The sequence below is a fragment of the Hyperolius riggenbachi genome, chromosome 3 (assembly GCF_040937935.1).
Source record: "Hyperolius riggenbachi isolate aHypRig1 chromosome 3, aHypRig1.pri, whole genome shotgun sequence".
Taxonomy (NCBI): Eukaryota; Metazoa; Chordata; class Amphibia; order Anura; family Hyperoliidae; genus Hyperolius; species Hyperolius riggenbachi.
The window spans coordinates 83,398,226-83,422,276 of NC_090648.1; the positions used below are offsets into that span (position 1 = coordinate 83,398,226).

General features: G+C 49.8%; 25 non-coding genes across 25 annotated transcripts; all 25 read right to left on the minus strand.

Moving 5' to 3' along the window:
* Window positions 1-379: 379 nt before the first annotated feature.
* TRNAR-ACG (transfer RNA arginine (anticodon ACG)) lies at window positions 380-452 on the minus strand. The gene has a single exon. It is a non-coding gene; the product is annotated as a tRNA-Arg (tRNA).
* Window positions 453-1,402: 950 nt separating this feature from the next.
* On the minus strand, window positions 1,403-1,474 carry TRNAH-GUG (transfer RNA histidin (anticodon GUG)). Its single transcript has one exon. It is a non-coding gene; the product is annotated as a tRNA-His (tRNA).
* Window positions 1,475-1,482: 8 nt separating this feature from the next.
* TRNAR-ACG (transfer RNA arginine (anticodon ACG)) lies at window positions 1,483-1,555 on the minus strand. The gene has a single exon. It is a non-coding gene; the product is annotated as a tRNA-Arg (tRNA).
* Window positions 1,556-2,585: 1,030 nt separating this feature from the next.
* TRNAR-ACG (transfer RNA arginine (anticodon ACG)) lies at window positions 2,586-2,658 on the minus strand. Its single transcript has one exon. It is a non-coding gene; the product is annotated as a tRNA-Arg (tRNA).
* A 950-nt stretch (window positions 2,659-3,608) lies between these two features.
* TRNAH-GUG (transfer RNA histidin (anticodon GUG)) lies at window positions 3,609-3,680 on the minus strand. Its single transcript has one exon. It is a non-coding gene; the product is annotated as a tRNA-His (tRNA).
* Window positions 3,681-3,688: 8 nt separating this feature from the next.
* On the minus strand, window positions 3,689-3,761 carry TRNAR-ACG (transfer RNA arginine (anticodon ACG)). The gene has a single exon. It is a non-coding gene; the product is annotated as a tRNA-Arg (tRNA).
* A 1,030-nt stretch (window positions 3,762-4,791) lies between these two features.
* On the minus strand, window positions 4,792-4,864 carry TRNAR-ACG (transfer RNA arginine (anticodon ACG)). Its single transcript has one exon. It is a non-coding gene; the product is annotated as a tRNA-Arg (tRNA).
* A 950-nt stretch (window positions 4,865-5,814) lies between these two features.
* On the minus strand, window positions 5,815-5,886 carry TRNAH-GUG (transfer RNA histidin (anticodon GUG)). Its single transcript has one exon. It is a non-coding gene; the product is annotated as a tRNA-His (tRNA).
* An 8-nt stretch (window positions 5,887-5,894) lies between these two features.
* TRNAR-ACG (transfer RNA arginine (anticodon ACG)) lies at window positions 5,895-5,967 on the minus strand. The gene has a single exon. It is a non-coding gene; the product is annotated as a tRNA-Arg (tRNA).
* A 950-nt stretch (window positions 5,968-6,917) lies between these two features.
* Window positions 6,918-6,989, minus strand: TRNAH-GUG (transfer RNA histidin (anticodon GUG)). Its single transcript has one exon. It is a non-coding gene; the product is annotated as a tRNA-His (tRNA).
* An 8-nt stretch (window positions 6,990-6,997) lies between these two features.
* TRNAR-ACG (transfer RNA arginine (anticodon ACG)) lies at window positions 6,998-7,070 on the minus strand. Its single transcript has one exon. It is a non-coding gene; the product is annotated as a tRNA-Arg (tRNA).
* Window positions 7,071-8,020: 950 nt separating this feature from the next.
* On the minus strand, window positions 8,021-8,092 carry TRNAH-GUG (transfer RNA histidin (anticodon GUG)). The gene has a single exon. It is a non-coding gene; the product is annotated as a tRNA-His (tRNA).
* An 8-nt stretch (window positions 8,093-8,100) lies between these two features.
* Window positions 8,101-8,173, minus strand: TRNAR-ACG (transfer RNA arginine (anticodon ACG)). Its single transcript has one exon. It is a non-coding gene; the product is annotated as a tRNA-Arg (tRNA).
* Window positions 8,174-9,203: 1,030 nt separating this feature from the next.
* On the minus strand, window positions 9,204-9,276 carry TRNAR-ACG (transfer RNA arginine (anticodon ACG)). The gene has a single exon. It is a non-coding gene; the product is annotated as a tRNA-Arg (tRNA).
* A 2,436-nt stretch (window positions 9,277-11,712) lies between these two features.
* On the minus strand, window positions 11,713-11,785 carry TRNAC-ACA (transfer RNA cysteine (anticodon ACA)). The gene has a single exon. It is a non-coding gene; the product is annotated as a tRNA-Cys (tRNA).
* A 950-nt stretch (window positions 11,786-12,735) lies between these two features.
* Window positions 12,736-12,807, minus strand: TRNAH-GUG (transfer RNA histidin (anticodon GUG)). The gene has a single exon. It is a non-coding gene; the product is annotated as a tRNA-His (tRNA).
* Window positions 12,808-12,815: 8 nt separating this feature from the next.
* On the minus strand, window positions 12,816-12,888 carry TRNAH-AUG (transfer RNA histidin (anticodon AUG)). Its single transcript has one exon. It is a non-coding gene; the product is annotated as a tRNA-His (tRNA).
* Window positions 12,889-15,326: 2,438 nt separating this feature from the next.
* On the minus strand, window positions 15,327-15,399 carry TRNAR-ACG (transfer RNA arginine (anticodon ACG)). The gene has a single exon. It is a non-coding gene; the product is annotated as a tRNA-Arg (tRNA).
* Window positions 15,400-17,672: 2,273 nt separating this feature from the next.
* TRNAH-GUG (transfer RNA histidin (anticodon GUG)) lies at window positions 17,673-17,744 on the minus strand. The gene has a single exon. It is a non-coding gene; the product is annotated as a tRNA-His (tRNA).
* Window positions 17,745-17,752: 8 nt separating this feature from the next.
* TRNAR-ACG (transfer RNA arginine (anticodon ACG)) lies at window positions 17,753-17,825 on the minus strand. Its single transcript has one exon. It is a non-coding gene; the product is annotated as a tRNA-Arg (tRNA).
* Window positions 17,826-20,128: 2,303 nt separating this feature from the next.
* Window positions 20,129-20,201, minus strand: TRNAR-ACG (transfer RNA arginine (anticodon ACG)). The gene has a single exon. It is a non-coding gene; the product is annotated as a tRNA-Arg (tRNA).
* A 946-nt stretch (window positions 20,202-21,147) lies between these two features.
* On the minus strand, window positions 21,148-21,219 carry TRNAH-GUG (transfer RNA histidin (anticodon GUG)). Its single transcript has one exon. It is a non-coding gene; the product is annotated as a tRNA-His (tRNA).
* An 8-nt stretch (window positions 21,220-21,227) lies between these two features.
* On the minus strand, window positions 21,228-21,300 carry TRNAR-ACG (transfer RNA arginine (anticodon ACG)). The gene has a single exon. It is a non-coding gene; the product is annotated as a tRNA-Arg (tRNA).
* Window positions 21,301-22,330: 1,030 nt separating this feature from the next.
* Window positions 22,331-22,403, minus strand: TRNAR-ACG (transfer RNA arginine (anticodon ACG)). Its single transcript has one exon. It is a non-coding gene; the product is annotated as a tRNA-Arg (tRNA).
* Window positions 22,404-23,429: 1,026 nt separating this feature from the next.
* Window positions 23,430-23,502, minus strand: TRNAR-ACG (transfer RNA arginine (anticodon ACG)). Its single transcript has one exon. It is a non-coding gene; the product is annotated as a tRNA-Arg (tRNA).
* Window positions 23,503-24,051: the final 549 nt, after the last annotated feature.

Here is a 24,051-nt window from a genome sequence, read left to right on the forward strand (position 1 = left end):
GTGTAATAGGTCTTTTTCTTGCGCGGGTTTCTTGGGAAAGGCAAGTGGTGAAAGTTGACCTAGGCTTAGCAAGAGACTGGCAACTGGTGAGGCCAAGATGTCATGTGAGGATGGTATTTGTGAAGATGTTTGAAGATGCTACAAAGGTCCATAGCAGAGAAAGTTTTCTCTCGGCGAAAGGCAAAACGTTGTAGTGAAGAAGTGAAGCAAGCAGAGCCTAAGGTTCCTGAATGCTTTAGAAAGTCAGTAGATTGGTTGCAAGCTGAAGAAAAAGTCGCAGAGGAAGAAAGTAAAGAGCCTGCCGTGACCCAGATTCGAACCGGGGTTGCTGCAGCCACAACGCAGAGTACTAACCACTATACGATCACGGCATGTTTCCTGAGCCAGGTAGGAGTCGAACCTACAATCTTCTGATCCGTAGTCAGACGCGTTATCCATTGCGCCACTGGCCCTGCTGCTGACATATGCATAGCACGTTTTCCTTGCGGCCACAAGGAAAGTGGGCCTCGTTGAAGTGCCCTATTCCACTGAACATCTTCTGTAGCGAGAACTTCTTTGAGAGATAATCTCTATTAAAATGTCATGAATTTGCTGTCTCTGAGTCCAGATATTCACAATGCTGTTCTAAAAGCTTGAAGAAGGTTGCAAGAGGAGTGCAGAAAGCAGCCCGCCGTAAACCGTATTCACACCAGGTTGCTTGCAGCCACAACAAAGAGTACTAGCCACTATAGGATCAGGGCACATTTTGTATGCTAGTCCTAGCGTTATTCACACATTTCTTAAGGTGATGTTGTTGCAGCTGCACCGAGTGTAGTTAGTGCCAATGGGAAAGTTGCTGGGTGTGAAGACAAGGAGTGAAGCCAAGCAGTATGGAAAGGGTCCTCTGTCTGGGCAGCTGTCTGTTGTGAGTGGGGCACGGCGGGCTAAGTTCTTCTATCTCCTTCTAGGAACAAAATCCTGAAAGCATTATCTCTGCATGATTGATCAGGGTCTGCTGTTAAAGTTGTCTGTGCAGAACAATGTCAAAGCAGAGTTGTCCTTTAAGCATTGCTAGCAGCCATCAGAAGTATGGGCGCCAAGGTGAATTGATGCTCAAGTGCTCTGTGTAATAGGTCTTTTTCTTGCGCAGGTTTCTTGGGAAAGGCAAGTGGTGAAAGTTGACCTAGGCTTAGCAAGAGACTGGCAACTGGTGAGGCCAAGATGTCATGTGAGGATGGTATTTGTGAAGATATTTGAAGATGCTACAAAGGTCCATAGCAGAGAAAGTTTTCTCTCGGCGAAAGGCAAAATGTTGTAGTGAAGAAGTGAAGCAAGCAGAGCCTAAGGTTCCTGAATGCTTTAGAAAGTCAGTAGATTGGTTGCAAGCTGAAGAAAAAGTCGCAGAGGAAGAAAGTAAAGAGCCTGCCGTGACCCGGATTCGAACCGGGGTTGCTGCAGCCACAACGCAGAGTACTAACCACTATACGATCACGGCATGTTTCCTGAGCCAGGTAGGAGTCGAACCTACAATCTTCTGATCCGTAGTCAGACGCGTTATCCATTGCACCACTGGCCCTGCTGCTGACATATGCATAGCACGTTTTCCTTGCGGCCACAAGGAAAGTGGGCCTCGTTGAAGTGCCCTATTCCACTGAACATCTTCTGTAGCGAGAACTTCTTTGAGAGATAATCTCTATTAAAATGTCATGAATTTGCTGTCTCTGAGTCCAGATATTCACAATGCTGTTCTAAAAGCTTGAAGAAGGTTGCAAGAGGAGTGCAGAAAGCAGCCCGCCGTAAACCGTATTCACACCAGGTTGCTTGCAGCCACAACAAAGAGTACTAGCCACTATAGGATCAGGGCACATTTTGTATGCTAGTCCTAGCGTTATTCACACATTTCGTAAGGTGATGTTGTTGCAGCTGCACCGAGTGTAGTTAGTGCCAATGGGAAAGTTGCTGGGTGTGAAGACAAGGAGTGAAGCCAAGCAGTATGGAAAGGGTCCTCTGTCTTGGCAGCTGTCTGTTGTGAGTGGGGCACGGCGGGCTAAGTTCTTCTATCTCCTTCTAGGAACAAAATCCTGAAAGCATTATCTCTGCATGATTGATCAGGGTCTGCTGTTAAAGTTGTCTGTGCAGAACAATGTCAAAGCAGAGTTGTCCTTTAAGCATTGCTAGCAGCCATCAGAAGTATGGGCGCCAAGGTGAATTGATGCTCAAGTGCTCTGTGTAATAGGTCTTTTTCTTGCGCGGGTTTCTTGGGAAAGGCAAGTGGTGAAAGTTGACCTAGGCTTAGCAAGAGACTGGCAACTGGTGAGGCCAAGATGTCATGTGAGGATGGTATTTGTGAAGATGTTTGAAGATGCTACAAAGGTCCATAGCAGAGAAAGTTTTCTCTCGGCGAAAGGCAAAACGTTGTAGTGAAGAAGTGAAGCAAGCAGAGCCTAAGGTTCCTGAATGCTTTAGAAAGTCAGTAGATTGGTTGCAAGCTGAAGAAAAAGTCGCAGAGGAAGAAAGTAAAGAACCTGCCGTGACCCAGATTCGAACCGTGGTTGCTGCGGCCACAACGCAGAGTACTAACCACTATACGATCATGGCATGTTTCCTGAGCCAGGTAGGAGTCGAACCTACAATCTTCTGATCCGTAGTCAGACGCGTTATCCATTGCGCCACTGGCCCTGCTGCTGACATATGCATAGCACGTTTTCCTTGCGGCCACAAGGAAAGTGGGCCTCGTTGAAGTGCCCTATTCCACTGAACATCTTCTGTAGCGAGAACTTCTTTGAGAGATAATCTCTATTAAAATGTCATGAATTTGCTGTCTCTGAGTCCAGATATTCACAATGCTGTTCTAAAAGCTTGAAGAAGGTTGCAAGAGGAGTGCAGAAAGCAGCCCGCCGTAAACCGTATTCACACCAGGTTGCTTGCAGCCACAACAAAGAGTACTAGCCACTATAGGATCAGGGCACATTTTGTATGCTAGTCCTAGCGTTATTCACACATTTCTTAAGGTGATGTTGTTGCAGCTGCACCGAGTGTAGTTAGTGCCAATGGGAAAGTTGCTGGGTGTGAAGACAAGGAGTGAAGCCAAGCAGTATGGAAAGGGTCCTCTGTCTGGGCAGCTGTCTGTTGTGAGTGGGGCACGGCGGGCTAAGTTCTTCTATCTCCTTCTAGGAACAAAATCCTGAAAGCATTATCTCTGCATGATTGATCAGGGTCTGCTGTTAAAGTTGTCTGTGCAGAACAATGTCAAAGCAGAGTTGTCCTTTAATCATTGCTAGCAGCCATCAGAAGTATGGGCGCCAAGGTGAATTGATGCTCAAGTGCTCTGTGTAATAGGTCTTTTTCTTGCGCGGGTTTCTTGGGAAAGGCAAGTGGTGAAAGTTGACCTAGGCTTAGCAAGAGACTGGCAACTGGTGAGGCCAAGATGTCATGTGAGGATGGTATTTGTGAAGATGTTTGAAGATGCTACAAAGGTCCATAGCAGAGAAAGTTTTCTCTCGGCGAAAGGCAAAATGTTGTAGTGAAGAAGTGAAGCAAGCAGAGCCTAAGGTTCCTGAATGCTTTAGAAAGTCAGTAGATTGGTTGCAAGCTGAAGAAAAAGTCGCAGAGGAAGAAAGTAAAGAGCCTGCCGTGACCCGGATTCGAACCGGGGTTGCTGCGGCCACAACGCAGAGTACTAACCACTATACGATCACAGCATGTTTCCTGAGCCAGATAGGAGTCGAACCTACAATCTTCTGATCCGTAGTCAGACGCGTTATCCATTGCGCCACTGGCCCTGCTGCTGACATATGCATAGCACGTTTTCCTTGCGGCCACAAGGAAAGTGGGCCTCGTTGAAGTGCCCTATTCCACTGAACATCTTCTGTAGCGAGAACTTCTTTGAGAGATAATCTCTATTAAAATGTCATGAATTTGCTGTCTCTGAGTCCAGATATTCACAATGCTGTTCTAAAAGCTTGAAGAAGGTTGCAAGAGGAGTGCAGAAAGCAGCCCGCCGTAAACCGTATTCACACCAGGTTGCTTGCAGCCACAACAAAGAGTACTAGCCACTATAGGATCAGGGCACATTTTGTATGCTAGTCCTAGCGTTATTCACACATTTCTTAAGGTGATGTTGTTGCAGCTGCACCGAGTGTAGTTAGTGCCAATGGGAAAGTTGCTGGGTGTGAAGACAAGGAGTGAAGCCAAGCAGTATGGAAAGGGTCCTCTGTCTGGGCAGCTGTCTGTTGTGAGTGGGGCACGGCGGGCTAAGTTCTTCTATCTCCTTCTAGGAACAAAATCCTGAAAGCATTATCTCTGCATGATTGATCAGGGTCTGCTGTTAAAGTTGTCTGTGCAGAACAATGTCAAAGCAGAGTTGTCCTTTAATCATTGCTAGCAGCCATCAGAAGTATGGGCGCCAAGGTGAATTGATGCTCAAGTGCTCTGTGTAATAGGTCTTTTTCTTGCGCGGGTTTCTTGGGAAAGGCAAGTGGTGAAAGTTGACCTAGGCTTAGCAAGAGACTGGCAACTGGTGAGGCCAAGATGTCATGTGAGGATGGTATTTGTGAAGATGTTTGAAGATGCTACAAAGGTCCATAGCAGAGAAAGTTTTCTCTCGGCGAAAGGCAAAATGTTGTAGTGAAGAAGTGAAGCAAGCAGAGCCTAAGGTTCCTGAATGCTTTAGAAAGTCAGTAGATTGGTTGCAAGCTGAAGAAAAAGTCGCAGAGGAAGAAAGTAAAGAGCCTGCCGTGACCCGGATACGAACCGGGGTTGCTGCGGCCACAACGCAGAGTACTAACCACTATACGATCACGGCATGTTTCCTGAGCCAGGTAGGAGTCGAACCTACAATCTTCTGATCCGTAGTCAGACGCGTTATCCATTGAGCCACTGGCCCTGCTGCTGACATATGCATAGCACGTTTTCCTTGCGGCCACAAGGAAAGTGGGCCTCGTTGAAGTGCCCTATTCCACTGAACATCTTCTGTAGCGAGAACTTCTTTGAGAGATAATCTCTATTAAAATGTCATGAATTTGCTGTCTCTGAGCCCAGATATTCACAATGCTGTTCTAAAAGCTTGAAGAAGGTTGCAAGAGGAGTGCAGAAAGCAGCCCGCCGTAAACCGTATTCACACCAGGTTGCTTGCAGCCACAACAAAGAGTACTAGCCACTATAGAATCAGGGCACATTTTGTATGCTAGTCCTAGCGTTATTCACACATTTCTTAAGGTGATGTTGTTGCAGCTGCACCGAGTGTAGTTAGTGCCAATGGGAAAGTTGCTGGGTGTGAAGACAAGGAGTGAAGCCAAGCAGTATGGAAAGGGTCCTCTGTCTGGGCAGCTGTCTGTTGTGAGTGGGGCACGGCGGGCTAAGTTCTTCTATCTCCTTCTAGGAACAAAATCCTGAAAGCATTATCTCTGCATGATTGATCAGGGTCTGCTGTTAAAGTTGTCTGTGCAGAACAATGTCAAAGCAGAGTTGTCCTTTAAGCATTGCTAGCAGCCATCAGAAGTATGGGCGCCAAGGTGAATTGATGCTCAAGTGCTCTGTGTAGTAGGTCTTTTTCTTGCGCGGGTTTCTTGGGAAAGGCAAGTGGTGAAAGTTGACCTAGGCTTAGCAAGAGACTGGCAACTGGTGAGGCCAAGATGTCATGTGAGGATGGTATTTGTGAAGATGTTTGAAGATGCTACAAAGGTCCATAGCAGAGAAAGTTTTCTCTCGGCGAAAGGCAAAATGTTGTAGTGAAGAAGTGAAGCAAGCAGAGCCTAAGGTTCCTGAATGCTTTAGAAAGTCAGTAGATTGGTTGCAAGCTGAAGAAAAAGTCGCAGAGGAAAAAAGTAAAGAGCCTGCCGTGACCCGGATTCGAACCGGGGTTGCTGCGGCCACAACGCAGAGTACTAACCACTATACGATCACGGCATGTTTCCTGAGCCAGGTAGGAGTCGAACCTACAATCTTCTGATCCGTAGTCAGACGCGTTATCCATTGCGCCACTGGCCCTGCTGCTGACATATGCATAGCACGTTTTCCTTGCGGCCACAAGGAAAGTGGGCCTCGTTGAAGTGACCTATTCCACTGAACATCTTCTGTAGCGAGAACTTCTTTGAGAGATAATCTCTATTAAAATGTCATGAATTTGCTGTCTCTGAGTCCAGATATTCACAATGCTGTTCTAAAAGCTTGAAGAAGGTTGCAAGAGGAGTGCAGAAAGCAGCCCGCCGTAAACCGTATTCACACCAGGTTGCTTGCAGCCACAACAAAGAGTACTAGCCACTATAGGATCAGGGCACATTTTGTATGCTAGTCCTAGCGTTATTCACACATTTCTTAAGGTGATGTTGTTGCAGCTGCACCGAGTGTAGTTAGTGCCAATGGGAAAGTTGCTGGGTGTGAAGACAAGGAGTGAAGCCAAGCAGTATGGAAAGAGTCCTCTGTCTGGGCAGCTGTCTGTTGTGAGTGGGGCACGGCGGGCTAAGTTCTTCTATCTCCTTCTAGGAACAAAATCCTGAAAGCATTATCTCTGCATGATTGATCAGGGTCTGCTGTTAAAGTTGTCTGTGCAGAACAATGTCAAAGCAGAGTTGTCCTTTAAGCATTGCTAGCAGCCATCAGAAGTATGGGCGCCAAGGTGAATTGATGCTCAAGTGCTCTGTGTAATAGGTCTTTTTCTTGCGCGGGTTTCTTGGGAAAGGCAAGTGGTGAAAGTTGACCTAGGCTTAGCAAGAGACTGGCAACTGGTGAGGCCAAGATGTCATGTGAGGATGGTATTTGTGAAGATGTTTGAAGATGCTACAAAGGTCCATAGCAGAGAAAGTTTTCTCTCGGCGAAAGGCAAAATGTTGTAGTGAAGAAGTGAAGCAAGCAGAGCCTAAGGTTCCTGAATGCTTTAGAAAGTCAGTAGATTGGTTGCAAGCTGAAGAAAAAGTCGCAGAGGAAGAAAGTAAAGAGCCTGCCGTGACCCGGATTCGAACCAGGGTTGCTGCGGCCACAACGCAGAGTACTAACCACTATACGATCATGGCATGTTTCCTGAGCCACGTAGGAGTCGAACCTACAATCTTCTGATCCGTAGTCAGACACGTTATCCATTGCGCCACTGGCCCTGCTGCTGACATATGCATAGCACGTTTTCCTTGCGGCCACAAGGAAAGTGGGCCTCGTTGAAGTGCCCTATTCCACTAAACATCTTCTGTAGCGAGAACTTCTTTGAGAGATAATCTCTATTAAAATGTCATGAATTTGCTGTCTCTGAGTCCAGATATTCACAATGCTGTTCTAAAAGCTTGAAGAAGGTTGCAAGAGGAGTGCAGAAAGCAGCCCGCCGTAAACCGTATTCACACCAGGTTGCTTGCAGCCACAACAAAGAGTACTAGCCACTATAGGATCAGGGCACATTTTGTATGCTAGTCCTAGCGTTATTCACACATTTCTTAAGGTGATGTTGTTGCAGCTGCACCGAGTGTAGTTAGTGCCAATGGGAAAGTTGCTGGGTGTGAAGACAAGGAGTGAAGCCAAGCAGTATGGAAAGGGTCCTCTGTCTGGGCAGCTGTCTGTTGTGAGTGGGGCACGGCGGGCTAAGTTCTTCTATCTCCTTCTAGGAACAAAATCCTGAAAGCATTATCTCTGCATGATTGATCAGGGTCTGCTGTTAAAGTTGTCTGTGCAGAACAATGTCAAAGCAGAGTTGTCCTTTAAGCATTGCTAGCAGCCATCAGAAGTATGGGCGCCAAGGTGAATTGATGCTCAAGTGCTCTATGTAATAGGTCTTTTTCTTGCGCGGGTTTCTTGGGAAAGGCAAGTGGTGAAAGTTGACCTAGGCTTAGCAAGGGACTGGCAACTGGTGAGGCCAAGATGTCATGTGAGGATGGTGTTTGTGAAGATGTTTGAAGATGCTACAAAGGTCCATAGCAGAGAAAGTTTTCTCTCGGCGAAAGGCAAAATGTTGTAGTGAAGAAGTGAAGCAAGCAGAGCCTAAGGTTCCTGAATGCTTTAGAAAGTCAGTAGATTGGTTGCAAGCTGAAGAAAAAGTCGCAGAGGAAGAAAGTAAAGAGCCTGCCGTGACCCGGATTCAAACCGGGGATGCTGCGGCCACAACGCAGAGTACTAACCACTATACGATCACGGCATGTTTCCTGAGCCAGGTAGGAGTCGAACCTACAATCTTCTGATCCGTAGTCAGACACGTTATCCATTGCGCCACTGGCCCTGCTGCTGACATATGCATAGCACGTTTTCCTTGCGGCCACAAGGAAAGTGGGCCTCGTTGAAGTGCCCTATTCCACTGAACATCTTCTGTAGCGAGAACTTCTTTGAGAGATAATCTCTATTAAAATGTCATGAATTTGCTGTCTCTGAGTCCAGATATTCACAATGCTGTTCTAAAAGCTTGAAGAAGGTTGCAAGAGGAGTGCAGAAAGCAGCCCGCCGTAAACCGTATTCACACCAGGTTGCTTGCAGCCACAACAAAGAGTACTAGCCACTATAGGATCAGGGCACATTTTGTATGCTAGTCCTAGCGTTATTCACACATTTCTTAAGGTGATGTTGTTGCAGCTGCACCGAGTGTAGTTAGTGCCAATGGGAAAGTTGCTGGGTGTGAAGACAAGGAGTGAAGCCAAGCAGTATGGAAAGGGTCCTCTGTCTGGGCAGCTGTCTGTTGTGAGTGGGGCACGGCGGGCTAAGTTCTTCTATCTCCTTCTAGGAACAAAATCCTGAAAGCATTATCTCTGCATGATTGATCAGGGTCTGCTGTTAAAGTTGTCTGTGCAGAACAATGTCAAAGCAGAGTTGTCCTTTAAGCATTGCTAGCAGCCATCAGAAGTATGGGCGCCAAGGTGAATTGATGCTCAAGTGCTCTGTGTAATAGGTCTTTTTCTTGCGCGGGTTTCTTGGGAAAGGCAAGTGGTGAAAGTTGACCTAGGCTTAGCAAGAGACTGGCAACTGGTGAGGCCAAGATGTCATGTGAGGATGGTATTTGTGAAGATGTTTGAAGATGCTACAAAGGTCCATAGCAGAGAAAGTTTTCTCTCGGCGAAAGGCAAAATGTTGTAGTGAAGAAGTGAAGCAAGCAGAGCCTAAGGTTCCTGAATGCTTTAGAAAGTCAGTAGATTGGTTGCAAGCTGAAGAAAAAGTCGCAGAGGAAGAAAGTAAAGAGCCTGCCGTGACCCAGATTCGAACCGGGGTTGCTGCGGCCACAACGCAGAGTACTAACCACTATACGATCACGGCATGTTTCCTGAGCCAGGTAGGAGTCGAACCTACAATCTTCTGATCCGTAGTCAGACGCGTTATCCATTGCGCCACTGGCCCTGCTGCTGACATAAGCATAGCACGTTTTCCTTGCGGCCACAAGGAAAGTGGGCCCCGTTGAAGTGCCCTATTCCACTGAACATCTTCTGTAGCGAGAACTTCTTTGAGAGATAATCTCTATTAAAATGTCATGAATTTGCTGTCTCTGAGTCCAGATATTCACAATGCTGTTCTAAAAGCTTGAAGAAGGTTGCAAGAGGAGTGCAGAAAGCAGCCCGCCGTAAACCGTATTCACACCAGGTTGCTTGCAGCCACAACAAAGAGTACTAGCCACTATAGGATCAGGGCACATTTTGTGGGTCCATCTGAAAATGGCGCAGGGAGAAAAATGACGCACCGTTCTGCCGATAAATGTATCATAAAACGATATTTACCGTTTTAATGTAAATACATTAAAACGGTAAATAGCGTTTTATGATACATTTATTGCAGAGCGGTGCGCCATGAAAAAACACACAGGGGCTGCTAGTATAGGCAGCGGGGGTCGGGGCAGAGAGAGGCAACGGGGGTCAGGGCAGAGAGAGAGAGAGGCAGCGGGGTCTGGGCAGAGAGAGGCAGCGGGGGTCTGGGCAGAGAGAGGCAGCGGGGTCTGGGCAGAGAGAGGCAGCGGGGGTCGGCTTAGGTCGGGGCAGAGAGAGGCAGCGGGGGTCTGGGCAGAGAGAGGCAGCGGGGTCTGGGCAGAGAGAGGCAGCGGGGGTCAGCTTAGGTCGGGGCAGAGAGAGGCAGCGGGGTCTGGGCAGAGAGAGGCAGCGGGGTCTGGGCAGAGAGAGGCAGCGGGGGTCTGGGCAGAGAGAGGCAGCGGGGGTCTGGGCAGAGAGAGGCAGCGGGGGTCTGGGCTGAGAGAGGCAGCGGGGGTCGGCTTAGGTCGGGGCAGAGAGAGGCAGCAGGACACTGGAGGGCAAAGGCATCAGGGGAGGATGTGTGCAGAGACATACATTACCTTGTCCTGGGCAGCCGATCGCTCCTTCCCTCCGCTCCTGCATTGCTTCCATGTGTTTGCTGTAGTCCTGCAGCCGGCCAATCACCATATAGCTTCAGTCTCCGCATGGTGATTGGCCGGCTGCAGGACTACAGCAAACACATGGAAGCAGTGCAGGAGCGGAGGGAAGGAGCGATCGGCTGCCCAGGACAAGGTAATGTATGTCTCTGCACACATCCTCCCCTGATGCCTTTGCCCTCCAGTGTCCCGCTGCCTCTCTCTGCCCCGACCTAAGCCGACCCCCACTGCCTCTCTCAGCCCAGACCCCCGCTGCCTCTCTCAGCCCCGACCTAAGCCGACCCCCGCTGCCTCTCTCTGCCCAGACCCCCGCTGCCTCTCTCAGCCCCGACCTAAGCCGACCCCCGCTGCCTCTCTCTGCCCCGACCTAAGCCGACCCTCGCTGCCTCTCTCTGCCCAGACCCCCGCTGCCTCTCTCTGCCCAGACCCCCGCTGCCTCTCTCTGCCCAGACCCCCGCTGCCTCTCTCTGCCCAGACCCCCGCTGCCTCTCTCAGCCCCGACCTAAGCCGACCCCCGCTGCCTCTCTCCTCCCTCTGCATTTGTGAACACTTATAACGCTATTTAGCGTTATAAGTGTAAGGTCCACTGCCTGCGCCATTTTTTAACACTTATAACGCTAAATAGCGTTATATAATGTAAGTGTATGAGGCGCCCTTCTCATTCCCCTGGCGCTGTGCGCCATTTTTAATTGTCACGACATTTTGTATGCTAGTCCTAGCGTTATTCACACATTTCTTAAGGTGATGTTGTTGCAGCTGCACCGAGTGTAGTTAGTGCCAATGGGAAAGTTGCTGGGTGTGAAGACAAGGAGTGAACCCAAGCAGTATGGAAAGGGTCCTCTGTCTGGGCAGCTGTCTGTTGTGAGTGGGGCACGGCGGGCTAAGTTCTTCTATCTCCTTCTAGGAACAAAATCCTGAAAGCATTATCTCTGCATGATTGATCAGGGTCTGCTGTTAAAGTTGTCTGTGCAGAACAATGTCAAAGCAGAGTTGTCCTTTAAGCATTGCTAGCAGCCATCAGAAGTATGGGCGCCAAGGTGAATTGATGCTCAAGTGCTCTGTGTAATAGGTCTTTTTCTTGCGCGGGTTTCTTGGGAAAGGCAAGTGGTGAAAGTTGACCTAGGCTTAGCAAGGGACTGGCAACTGGTGAGGCCAAGATGTCATGTGAGGATGGTGTTTGTGAAGATGTTTGAAGATGCTACAAAGGTCCATAGCAGAGAAAGTTTTCTCTCGGCGAAAGGCAAAATGTTGTAGTGAAGAAGTGAAGCAAGCAGAGCCTAAGGTTCCTGAATGCTTTAGAAAGTCAGTAGATTGGTTGCAAGCTGAAGAAAAAGTCGCAGAGGAAGAAAGTAAAGAGCCTGCCGTGACCCGGATTCAAACCGGGGATGCTGCGGCCACAACGCAGAGTACTAACCACTATACAATCACGGCATGTTTCCTGAGCCAGGTAGGAGTCGAACCTACAATCTTCTGATCTGTAGTCAGACACGTTATCCATTGCACCACTGGCCCTGCTGCTGACATATGCATAGCACGTTTTCCTTGCGGCCACAAGGAAAGTGGGCCTCGTTGAAGTGCCCTATTCCACTGAACATCTTCTGTAGCGAGAACTTCTTTGAGAGATAATCTCTATTAAAATGTCATGAATTTGCTGTCTCTGAGTCCAGATATTCACAATGCTGTTCTAAAAGCTTGAAGAAGGTTGCAAGAGGAGTGCAGAAAGCAGCCCGCCGTAAACCGTATTCACACCAGGTTGTTTGCAGCCACAACAAAGAGTACTAGCCACTATAGGATCAGGGCACATTTTGTATGCTAGTCCTAGCGTTATTCACACATTTCTTAAGGTGATGTTGTTGCAGCTGCACCGAGTGTAGTTAGTGCCAATGGGAAAGTTGCTGGGTGTGAAGACAAGGAGTGAAGCCAAGCAGTATGGAAAGGGTCCTCTGTCTGGGCAGCTGTCTGTTGTGAGTGGGGCACGGCGGGCTAAGTTCTTCTATCTCCTTCTAGGAACAAAATCCTGAAAGCATTATCTCTGCATGATTGATCAGGGTCTGCTGTTAAAGTTGTCTGTACAGAACAATGTCAAAGCAGAGTTGTCCTTTAAGCATTGCTAGCAGCCATCAGAAGTATGGGCGCCAAGGTGAATTGATGCTCAAGTGCTCTGTGTAATAGGTCTTTTTCTTGCGCGGGTTTCTTGGGAAAGGCAAGTGGTGAAAGTTGACCTAGGCTTAGCAAGAGACTGGCAACTGGTGAGGCCAAGATGTCATGTGAGGATGGTATTTGTGAAGATGTTTGAAGATGCTACAAAGGTCCATAGCAGAGAAATTTTTCTCTCGGCGAAAGGCAAAATGTTGTAGTGAAGAAGTGAAGCAAGCAGAGCCTAAGGTTCCTGAATGCTTTAGAAAGTCAGTAGATTGGTTGCAAGCTGAAGAAAAAGTCGCAGAGGAAGAAAGTAAAGAGCCTGCCGTGACCCGGATTCGAACCGGGGTTGCTGCGGCCACAACGCAGAGTACTAACCACTATACGATCATGGCATGTTTCCTGAGCCAGGTAGGAGTCGAACCTACAATCTTCTGATCCATAGTCAGACACGTTATCCATTGCGCCACTGGCCCTGCTGCTGACATATGCATAGCACGTTTTCCTTGCGGCCACAAGGAAAGTGGGCCTCGTTGAAGTGCCCTATTCCACTGAACATCTTCTGTAGCGAGAACTTCTTTGAGAGATAATCTCTATTAAAATGTCATGAATTTGCTGTCTCTGAGTCCAGATATTCACAATGCTGTTCTAAAAGCTTGAAGAAGGTTGCAAGAGGAGTGCAGAAAGCAGCCCGCCGTAAACCGTATTCACACCAGGTTGCTTGCAGCCACAACAAAGAGTACTAGCCACTATAGGATCAGGGCACATTTTGTGGGTCCATCTGAAAATGACGCAGGGAGAAAAATGACGCACCGTTCTGCCGATAAATGTATCATAAAACGATATTTACCTTTTTAATGTAAATACATTAAAACGGTAAATAGCGTTTTATGATACATTTATTGCAGAGCGGTGCGCCATGAAAAAACACACAGGGGCTGCTAGTATAGGCAGCGGAGGTCGGGGCAGAGAGAGGCAACGGGGGTCAGGGCAGAGAGAGAGAGAGAGGCAGCGGGGTCTGGGCAGAGAGAGGCCGCGGGGGTCTGGGCAGAGAGAGGCAGCGGGGTCTGGGCAGAGAGAGGCAGCGGGGGTCGGCTTAGGTCGGGGCAGAGAGAGGCAGCGGGGGTCTGGGCAGAGAGAGGCAGCGGGGTCTGGGCAGAGAGAGGCAGCGGGGGTCGGCTTAGGTCGGGGCAGAGAGAGGCAGCGGGGTCTGGGCAGAGAGAGGCAGCGGGGTCTGGGCAGAGAGAGGCAGCGGGGGTCTGGGCAGAGAGAGGCAGCGGGGGTCTGGGCAGAGAGAGGCAGCGGGGGTCTGGGCAGAGAGAGGCAGCGGGGGTCTGGGCTGAGAGAGGCAGCGGGGGTCGGCTTAGGTCGGGGCAGAGAGAGGCAGCGGGACACTGGAGGGCAAAGGCATCAGGGGAGGATGTGTGCAGAGACATACATTACCTTGTCCTGGGCAGCCGATCGCTCCTTCCCTCCGCTCCTGCATTGCTTCCATGTGTTTGCTGTAGTCCTGCAGCCGGCCAATCACCATATAGCTTCAGTCTCCGCATGGTGATTGGCCGGCTGTAGGACTACAGCAAACACATGGAAGCAGTGCAGGAGCGGAGGGAAGGAGCGATCGGCTGCCCAGGACAAGGTAATGTATGTCTCTGCACACATCCTCCCCTGATGCCTTTGCCCTCCAGTGTCCCGCTGCCTCTCTCTGCCCCGACCTAAGCCGACCCCCGCTGCCTCTCTCAGCCCAGACCCCCGCTGCCTCTCTCAGCCCCGACCTAAGCCGACCCCCGCTGCCTCTCTCTGCCCAGACCCCCGCTGCCTCTCTCAGCCCCGACCTAAGCCGACCCCCGCTGCCTCTCTCTGCCCCGACCTAAGCCGACCCTCGCTGCCTCTCTCTGCCCAGACCCCCGCTGCCTCTCTCTGCCCAGACCCCCGCTGCCTCTCTCTGCCCAGACCCCCGCTGCCTCTCTCAGCCCCGACCTAAGCCGACCCCCGCTGCCTCTCTCCTCCCTCTGCATTTGTGAACACTTATAACGCTATTTAGCGTTATAAGTGTAAGGTCCACTGCCTGCGCCATTTTTTAACACTTATAACGCTAAATAGCGTTATATAATGTAAGTGTATGAGGCGCCCTTCTCATTCCCCTGGCGCTGTGCGCCATTTTTAATTGTCACGACATTTTGTATGCTAGTCCTAGCGTTATTCACACATTTCTTAAGGTGATGTTGTTGCAGCTGCACCGAGTGTAGTTAGTGCCAATGGGAAAGTTGCTGGGTGTGAAGACAAGGAGTGAAGCCAAGCAGTATGGAAAGGGTCCTCTGTCTGGGCAGCTGTCTGTTGTGAGTGGGGCACGGCGGGCTAAGTTCTTCTATCTCCTTCTAGGAACAAAATCCTGAAAGCATTATCTCTGCACGATTGATCAGGGTCTGCTGTTAAAGTTGTCTGTGCAGAACAATGTCAAAGCAGAGTTGTCCTTTAAGCATTGCTAGCAGCCATCAGAAGTATGGGCGCCAAGGTGAATTGATGCTCAAGTGCTCTGTGTAATAGGTCTTTTTCTTGCGCGGGTTTCTTGGGAAAGGCAAGTGGTGAAAGTTGACCTAGGCTTAGCAAGAGACTGGCAACTGGTGAGGCCAAGATGTCATGTGAGGATGGTATTTGTGAAGATATTTGAAGATGCTACAAAGGTCCATAGCAGAGAAAGTTTTCTCTCGGCGAAAGGCAAAATGTTGTAGTGAAGAAGTGAAGCAAGCAGAGCCTAAGGTTCCTGAATGCTTTAGAAAGTCAGTAGATTGGTTGCAAGCTGAAGAAAAAGTCGCAGAGGAAGAAAGTAAAGAGCCTGCCGTGACCCGGATTCGAACCAGGGTTGCTGCGGCCACAACCCAGAGTACTAACCACTATACGATCACGGCATGTTTCCTGAGCCAGGTAGGAGTCGAACCTACAATCTTCTGATCCGTAGTCAGACACGTTATCCATTGCGCCACTGGCCCTGCTGCTGACATATGCATAGCACGTTTTCCTTGCGGCCACAAGGAAAGTGGGCCTCGTTGAAGTGCCCTATTCCACTGAACATCTTCTGTAGCGAGAACTTCTTTGAGAGATAATCTCTATTAAAATGTCATGAATTTGCTGTCTCTGAGTCCAGATATTCACAATGCTGTTCTAAAAGCTTGAAGAAGGTTGCAAGAGGAGTGCAGAAAGCAGCCCGCCGTAAACCGTATTCACACCAGGTTGCTTGCAGCCACAACAAAGAGTACTAGCCACTATAGGATCAGGGCACATTTTGTGGGTCCATCTGAAAATGGCGCAGGGAGAAAAATGACGCACCGTTCTGCCGATAAATGTATCATAAAACAATATTTACCTTTTTAATGTAAATACATTAAAACGGTAAATAGCGTTTTATGATACATTTATTGCAGAGCGGTGCGCCATGAAAAAACACACAGGGGCTGCTAGTATAGGCAGCGGAGGTCGGGGCAGAGAGAGGCAACGGGGGTCAGGGCAGAGAGAGAGAGAGAGGCAGCGGGGTCTGGGCAGAGAGAGGCAGCGGGGGTCTGGGCAGAGAGAGGCAGCGGGGTCTGGGCAGAGAGAGGCAGCGGGGGTCGGCTTAGGTCGGGGCAGAGAGAGGCAGCGGGGGTCTGGGCAGAGAGAGGCAGCGGGGTCTGGGCAGAGAGAGGCAGCGGGGGTCGGCTTAGGTCGGGGCAGAGAGAGGCAGCGGGGTCTGGGCAGAGAGAGGCAGCGGGGTCTGGGCAGAGAGAGGCAGCGGGGGTCTGGGCAGAGAGAGGCAGCGGGGGTCTGGGCTGAGAGAGGCAGCGGGGGTCGGCTTAGGTCGGGGCAGAGAGAGGCAGCGGGACACTGGAGGGCAAAGGCATCAGGGGAGGATGTGTGCAGAGACATACATTACCTTGTCCTGGGCAGCCGATCGCTCCTTCCCTCCGCTCCTGCATTGCTTCCATGTGTTTGCTGTAGTCCTGCAGCCGGCCAATCACCATATAGCTTCAGTCTCCGCATGGTGATTGGCCGGCTGCAGGACTACAGCAAACACATGGAAGCTGTGCAGGAGCGGAGGGAAGGAGCGATCGGCTGCCCAGGACAAGGTAATGTATGTCTCTGCACACATCCTCCCCTGATGCCTTTGCCCTCCAGTGTCCCGCTGCCTCTCTCTGCCCCGACCTAAGCCGACCCCCGCTGCCTCTCTCAACCCAGACCCCCGCTGCCTCTCTCAGCCCCGACCTAAGCCGACCCTCGCTGCCTCTCTCTGCCCCGACCTAAGCCGACCCTCGCTGCCTCTCTCTGCCCAGACCCCCGCTGCCTCTCTCTGCCCAGACCCCCGCTGCCTCTCTCTGCCCAGACCCCCGCTGCCTCTCTCTGCCCAGACCCCCGCTGCCTCTCTCAGCCCCGACCTAAGCCGACCCCCGCTGCCTCTCTCCTCCCTCTGCATTTGTGAACACTTATAACGCTATTTAGCGTTATAAGTGTAAGGTCCACTGCCTGCGCCATTTTTTAACACTTATAACGCTAAATAGCGTTATATAATGTAAGTGTATGAGGCGCCCTTCTCATTCCCCTGGCGCTGTGCGCCATTTTTAATTGTCACGACATTTTGTATGCTAGTCCTAGCGTTATTCACACATTTCTTAAGGTGATGTTGTTGCAGCTGCACCGAGTGTAGTTAGTGCCAATGGGAAAGTTGCTGGGTGTGAAGACAAGGAGTGAAGCCAAGCAGTATGGAAAGGGTCCTCTGTCTGGGCAGCTGTCTGTTGTGAGTGGGGCATGGCGGGCTAAGTTCTTCTATCTCCTTCTAGGAACAAAATCCTGAAAGTATTATCTCTGCATGATTGATCAGGGTCTGCTGTTAAAGTTGTCTGTGCAGAACAATGTCAAAGCAGAGTTGTCCTTTAAGCATTGCTAGCAGCCATCAGAAGTATGGGCGCCAAGGTGAATTGATGCTCAAGTGCTCTGTGTAATAGGTCTTATTCTTGCGCGGGTTTCTTGGGAAAGGCAAGTGGTGAAAGTTGACCTAGGCTTAGCAAGAGACTGGCAACTGGTGAGGCCAAGATGTCATGTGAGGATGGTATTTGTGAAGATGTTTGAAGATGCTACAAAGGTCCATAGCAGAGAAAGTTTTCTCTCGGCGAAAGGCAAAATGTTGTAGTGAAGAAGTGAAGCAAGCAGAGCCTAAGGTTCCTGAATGCTTTAGAAAGTCAGTAGATTGGTTGCAAGCTGAAGAAAAAGTCGCAGAGGAAGAAAGTAAAGAGCCTGCCGTGACCCGGATTCGAACCGGGGTTGCTGCGGCCACAACGCAGAGTACTAACCACTATACGATCACAGCATGTTTCCTGAGCCAGGTAGGAGTCGAACCTACAATCTTCTGATCCGTAGTCAGACACGTTATCCATTGCGCCACTGGCCCTGCTGCTGACATATGCATAGCACGTTTTCCTTGTGGCCACAAGGAAAGTGGGCCTCGTTGAAGTGCCCTATTCCACTGAACATCTTCTGTAGCGAGAACTTCTTTGAGAGATAATCTCTATTAAAATGTCATGAATTTGCTGTCTCTGAGTCCAGATATTCACAATGCTGTTCTAAAAGCTTGAAGAAGGTTGCAAGAGGAGTGCAGAAAGCAGCCCGCCGTAAACCGTATTCACACCAGGTTGCTTGCAGCCACAACAAAGAGTACTAGCCACTATAGGATCAGGGCACATTTTGTGGGTCCATCTGAAAATGGCGCAGGGAGAAAAATGACGCACCGTTCTGCCGATAAATGTATCATAAAACGATATTTACCTTTTTAATGTAAATACATTAAAACGGTAAATAGCGTTTTATGATACATTTATTGCAGAGCGGTGCGCCATGAAAAAACACACAGGGGCTGCTAGTATAGGCAGCGGAGGTCGGGGCAGAGAGAGGCAACGGGGGTCAGGGCAGAGAGAGAGAGAGGCAGCGGGGTCTGGGCAGAGAGAGGCAGCGGGGGTCTGGGCAGAGAGAGGCAGCGGGGTCTGGGCAGAGAGAGGCAGCGGGGGTCGGCTTAGGTCGGGGCAGAGAGAGGCAGCGGGGGTCTGGGCAGAGAGAGGCAGCGGGGTCTGGGCAGAGAGAGGCAGCGGGGGTCGGCTTAGGTCGGGGCAGAGAGAGGCAGCGGGGGTCTGGGCAGAGAGAGGCAGCGGGGGTCTGGGCTGAGAGAGGCAGCGGGGGTCGGCTTAGGTCGGGGCAGAGAGAGGCAGCGGGACACTGGAGGGCAAAGGCATCAGGGGAGGATGTGTGCAGAGACATACATTACCTTGTCCTGGGCAGCCGATCGCTCCTTCCCTCCGCTCCTGCATTGCTTCCATGTGTTTGCTGTAGTCCTGCAGCCGGCCAATCACCATATAGCTTCAGTCTCCGCATGGTGATTGGCCGGCTGCAGGACTACAGCAAACACATGGAAGCTGTGCAGGAGCGGAGGGAAGGAGCGATCGGCTGCCCAGGACAAGGTAATGTATGTCTCTGCACACATCCTCCCCTGATGCCTTTGCCCTCCAGTGTCCCGCTGCCTCTCTCTGCCCCGACCTAAGCCGACCCCCGCTGCCTCTCTCAACCCAGACCCCCGCTGCCTCTCTCAGCCCCGACCTAAGCCGACCCCCGCTGCCTCTCTCTTCCCCGACCTAAGCCGACCCTCGCTGCCTCTCTCTGCCCAGACCCCCGCTGCCTCTCTCTGCCCAGACCCCCGCTGCCTCTCTCTGCCCAGACGCCCGCTGCCTCTCTCTGCCCAGACCCCCGCTGCCTCTCTCAGCCCCGACCTAAGCCGACCCCCGCTGCCTCTCTCCTCCCTCTGCATTTGTGAACACTTATAACGCTATTTAGCGTTATAAGTGTAAGGTCCACTGCCTGCGCCATTTTTTAACACTTATAACGCTAAATAGCGTTATATAATGTAAGTGTATGAGGCGCCCTTCTCATTCCCCTGGCGCTGTGCGCCATTTTTAATTGTCACGACATTTTGTATGCTAGTCCTAGCGTTATTCACACATTTCTTAAGGTGATGTTGTTGCAGCTGCACCGAGTGTAGTTAGTGCCAATGGGAAAGTTGCTGGGTGTGAAGACAAGGAGTGAAGCCAAGCAGTATGGAAAGGGTCCTCTGTCTGGGCAGCTGTCTGTTGTGAGTGGGGCACGGCGGGCTAAGTTCTTCTATCTCCTTCTAGGAACAAAATCCTGAAAGTATTATCTCTGCATGATTGATCAGGGTCTGCTGTTAAAGTTGTCTGTGCAGAACAATGTCAAAGCAGAGTTGTCCTTTAATCATTGCTAGCAGCCATCAGAAGTATGGGCGCCAAGGTGAATTGATGCTCAAGTGCTCTGTGTAATAGGTCTTTTTCTTGCGCGGGTTTCTTGGGAAAGGAAGGTGGTGAAAGTTGACCTAGGCTTAGCAAGGGACTGGCAACTGGTGAGGCCAAGATGTCATGTGAGGATGGTGTTTGTGAAGATGTTTGAAGATGCTACAAAGGTCCATAGCAGAGAAAGTTTTCTCTCGGCGAAAGGCAAAATGTTGTAGTGAAGAAGTGAAGCAAGCAGAGCCTAAGGTTCCTGAATGCTTTAGAAAGTCAGTAGATTGGTTGCAAGCTGAAGAAAAAGTCGCAGAGGAAGAAAGTAAAGAGCCTGCTGTGACCCGGATTCGAACCGGGGTTGCTGCGGCCACAACGCAGAGTACTAACCACTATACGATCACGGCATGTTTCCTGAGCCAGGTAGGAGTCGAACCTACAATCTTCTGATCCGTAGTCAGACGCGTTATCCATTGCGCCACTGGCCCTGCTGCTGACATATGCATAGCACGTTTTCCTTGCGGCCACAAGGAAAGTGGGCCTCGTTGAAGTGCCCTATTCCACTGAACATCTTCTGTAGCGAGAACTTCTTTGAGAGATAATCTCTATTAAAATGTCATGAATTTGCTGTCTCTGAGTCCAGATATTCACAATGCTGTTCTAAAAGCTTGAAGAAGGTTGCAAGAGGAGTGCAGAAAGCAGCCCGCCGTAAACCGTATTCACACCAGGTTGCTTGCAGCCACAACAAAGAGTACTAGCCACTATAGGATCAGGGCACATTTTGTATGCTAGTCCTAGCGTTATTCACACATTTCTTAAGGTGATGTTGTTGCAGCTGCACCGAGTGTAGTTAGTGCCAATGGGAAAGTTGCTGGGTGTGAAGACAAGGAGTGAAGCCAAGCAGTATGGAAAGGGTCCTCTGTCTGGGCAGCTGTCTGTTGTGAGTGGGGCACGGCGGGCTAAGTTCTTCTATCTCCTTCTAGGAACAAAATCCTGAAAGCATTATCTCTGCATGATTGATCAGGGTCTGCTGTTAAAGTTGTCTGTGCAGAACAATGTCAAAGCAGAGTTGTCCTTTAAGCATTGCTAGCAGCCATCAGAAGTATGGGCGCCAAGGTGAATTGATGCTCAAGTGCTCTGTGTAATAGGTCTTTTTCTTGCGCGGGTTTCTTGGGAAAGGCAAGTGGTGAAAGTTGACCTAGGCTTAGCAAGGGACTGGCAACTGGTGAGGCCAAGATGTCATGTGAGGATGGTGTTTGTGAAGATGTTTGAAGATGCTACAAAGGTCCATAGCAGAGAAAGTTTTCTCTCGGCGAAAGGCAAAATGTTGTAGTGAAGAAGTGAAGCAAGCAGAGCCTAAGGTTCCTGAATGCTTTAGAAAGTCAGTAGATTGGTTGCAAGCGGAAGAAAAAGTCACAGAGGAAGTAAAGAGCCTGCCGTGACCCGGATTCGAACCGGGGTTGCTGCGGCCACAACGCAGAGTACTAACCACTATACGATCACGGCATGTTTCCTGAGCCAGGTAGGAGTCGAACCTACAATCTTCTGATCCGTAGTCAGACACGTTATCCATTGCGCCACTGGCCCTGCTGCTGACATATGCATAGCACGTTTTCCTTGCGGCCACAAGGAAAGTGGGCCTCGTTGAAGTGCCCTATTCCACTGAACATCTTCTGTAGCGAGAACTTCTTTGAGAGATAATCTCTATTAAAATGTCATGAATTTGCTGTCTCTGAGTCCAGATATTCACAATGCTGTTCTAAAAGCTTGAAGAAGGTTGCAAGAGGAGTGCAGAAAGCAGCCCGCCGTAAACCGTATTCACACCAGGTTGCTTGCAGCCACAACAAAGAGTACTAGCCACTATAGGAGCAGGGCACATTTTGTATGCTAGTCCTAGCGTTATTCACACATTTCTTAAGGTGATGTTGTTGCAGCTGCACCGAGTGTAGTTAGTGCCAATGGGAAAGTTGCTGGGTGTGAAGACAAGGAGTGAAGCCAAGCAGTATGGAAAGGGTCCTCTGTCTGGGCAGCTGTCTGTTGTGAGTGGGGCACGGCGGGCTAAGTTCTTCTATCTCCTTCTAGGAACAAAATCCTGAAAGCATTATCTCTGCATGATTGATCAGGGTTTGCTGTTAAAGTTGTCTGTGCAGAACAATGTCAAAGCAGAGTTGTCCTTTAAGCATTGCTAGCAGCCATCAGAAGTATGGGCGCCAAGGTGAATTGATGCTCAAGTGCTCTGTGTAATAGGTCTTTTTCTTGCGCGGGTTTCTTGGGAAAGGCAGGTGGTGAAAGTTGACCTAGGCTTAGCAAGGGACTGGCAACTGGTGAGGCCAAGATGTCATGTGAGGATGGTGTTTGTGAAGATGTTTGAAGATGCTACAAAGGTCCATAGCAGAGAAAGTTTTCTCTCGGCGAAAGGCAAAATGTTGTAGTGAAGAAGTGAAGCAAGCAGAGCCTAAGGTTCCTGAATGCTTTAGAAAGTCAGTAGATTGGTTGCAAGCTGAAGAAAAAGTCGCAGAGGAAGAAAGTAAAGAGCCTGCCGTGACCCGGATTCAAACCAGGGTTGCTGCGGCCACAACGCAGAGTATTAACCACTATACGATCACGGCATGTTTCCTGAGGCAGGTAGGAGTCGAACCTATGATCTTCTGATCCGTAGTCAGACGCGTTATCCATTGCGCCACTGGCCCTGCTGCTGACATATGCATAGCACGTTTTCCTTGGGGCCACAAGGAAAGTGGGCCTCGTTGACGTGCCCTATTTCACTGAACATCTTCTGTAGCGATAACTTCTTTGAGAGATAATCTCTATTAAAATGTCATGAATTTGCTGTCTCTGAGTCCAGATATTCACAATGCTGTTCTAAAAGCTTGAAGAAGGTTGCAAGAGGAGTGCAGAAAGCAGCCCGCCGTAAACCGTATTCACACCAGGTGGCTTGCAGCCACAACAAAGAGTACTAGCCACTATAGGATCAGGGCACATTTTGTATGCTAGTCCTAGCGTTATTCACACATTTCTTAAGGTGATGTTGTTGCAGCTGCACCGAGTGTAGTTAGTGCCAATGGGAAAGTTGCTGGGTGTGAAGACAAGGAGTGAAGCCAAGCAGTATGGAAAGGGTCCTCTGTCTGGGCAGCTGTCTGTTGTGAGTGGGGCACTGCGGGCTAAGTTCTTCTATCTCCTTCTAGGAACAAAATCCTGAAAGCATTATCTCTGCATGATTGATCAGGGTCTGCTGTTAAAGTTGTCTGTGCAGAACAATGTCAAAGCAGAGTTGTCCTTTAAGCATTGCTAGCAGCCATCAGAAGTATGGGCGCCAAGGTGAATTGATGCTCAAGTGCTCTGTGTAATAGGTCTTTTTCTTGCGCGGGTTTCTTGGGAAAGGCAAGTGGTGAAAGTTGACCTAGGCTTAGCAAGGGACTGGCAACTGGTGAGGCCAAGATGTCATGTGAGGATGGTGTTTGTGAAGATGTTTGAAGATGCTACAAAGGTCCATAGCAGAGAAAGTTTTCTCTCGGCGAAAGGCAAAATGTTGTAGTGAAGAAGTGAAGCAAGCAGAGCCTAAGGTTCCTGAATGCTTTAGAAAGTCAGTAGATTGGTTGCAAGCGGAAGAAAAAGTCACAGAGGAAGTAAAGAGCCTGCCGTGACCCGGATTCGAACCGGGGTTGCTGCGGACACAACATAGAGTACTAACCACTATACGATCACGGCATGTTTCCTGAGCCAGGTAGGAGTCGAACCTACAATCTTCTGATCCGTAGTCAGACGCGTTATCCATTGCGCCACTGGCCCTGCTGATGACATATGCATAGCACGTTTTCCTTGCGGCCACAAGGAAAGTGGGCCTCGTTGAAGTGCCCTATTCCACTGAACATCTTCTGTAGCGAGAACTTCTTTGAGAGATAATCTCTATTAAAATGTCATGAATTTGCTGTCTCTGAGTCCAGATATTCACAATGCTGTTCTAAAAGCTTGAAGAAGGTTGCAAGAGGAGTGCAGAAAGCAGCCCGCCGTAAACCGTATTCACACCAGGTTGCTTGCAGCCACAACAAAGAGTACTAGCCACTATAGGATCAGGGCACATTTTGTATGCTAGTCCTAGCGTTATTCACACATTTCTTAAGGTGATGTTGTTGCAGCTGCACCGAGTGTAGTTAGTGCCAATGGGAAAGTTGCTGGGTGTGAAGACAAGGAGTGAAGCCAAGCAGTATGGAAAGGGTCCTCTGTCTGGGCAGCTGTCTGTTGTGAGTGGGGCACGGCGGGCTAAGTTCTTCTATCTCCTTCTAGGAACAAAATCCTGAAAGTATTATCTCTGCATGATTGATCAGGGTCTGCTGTTAA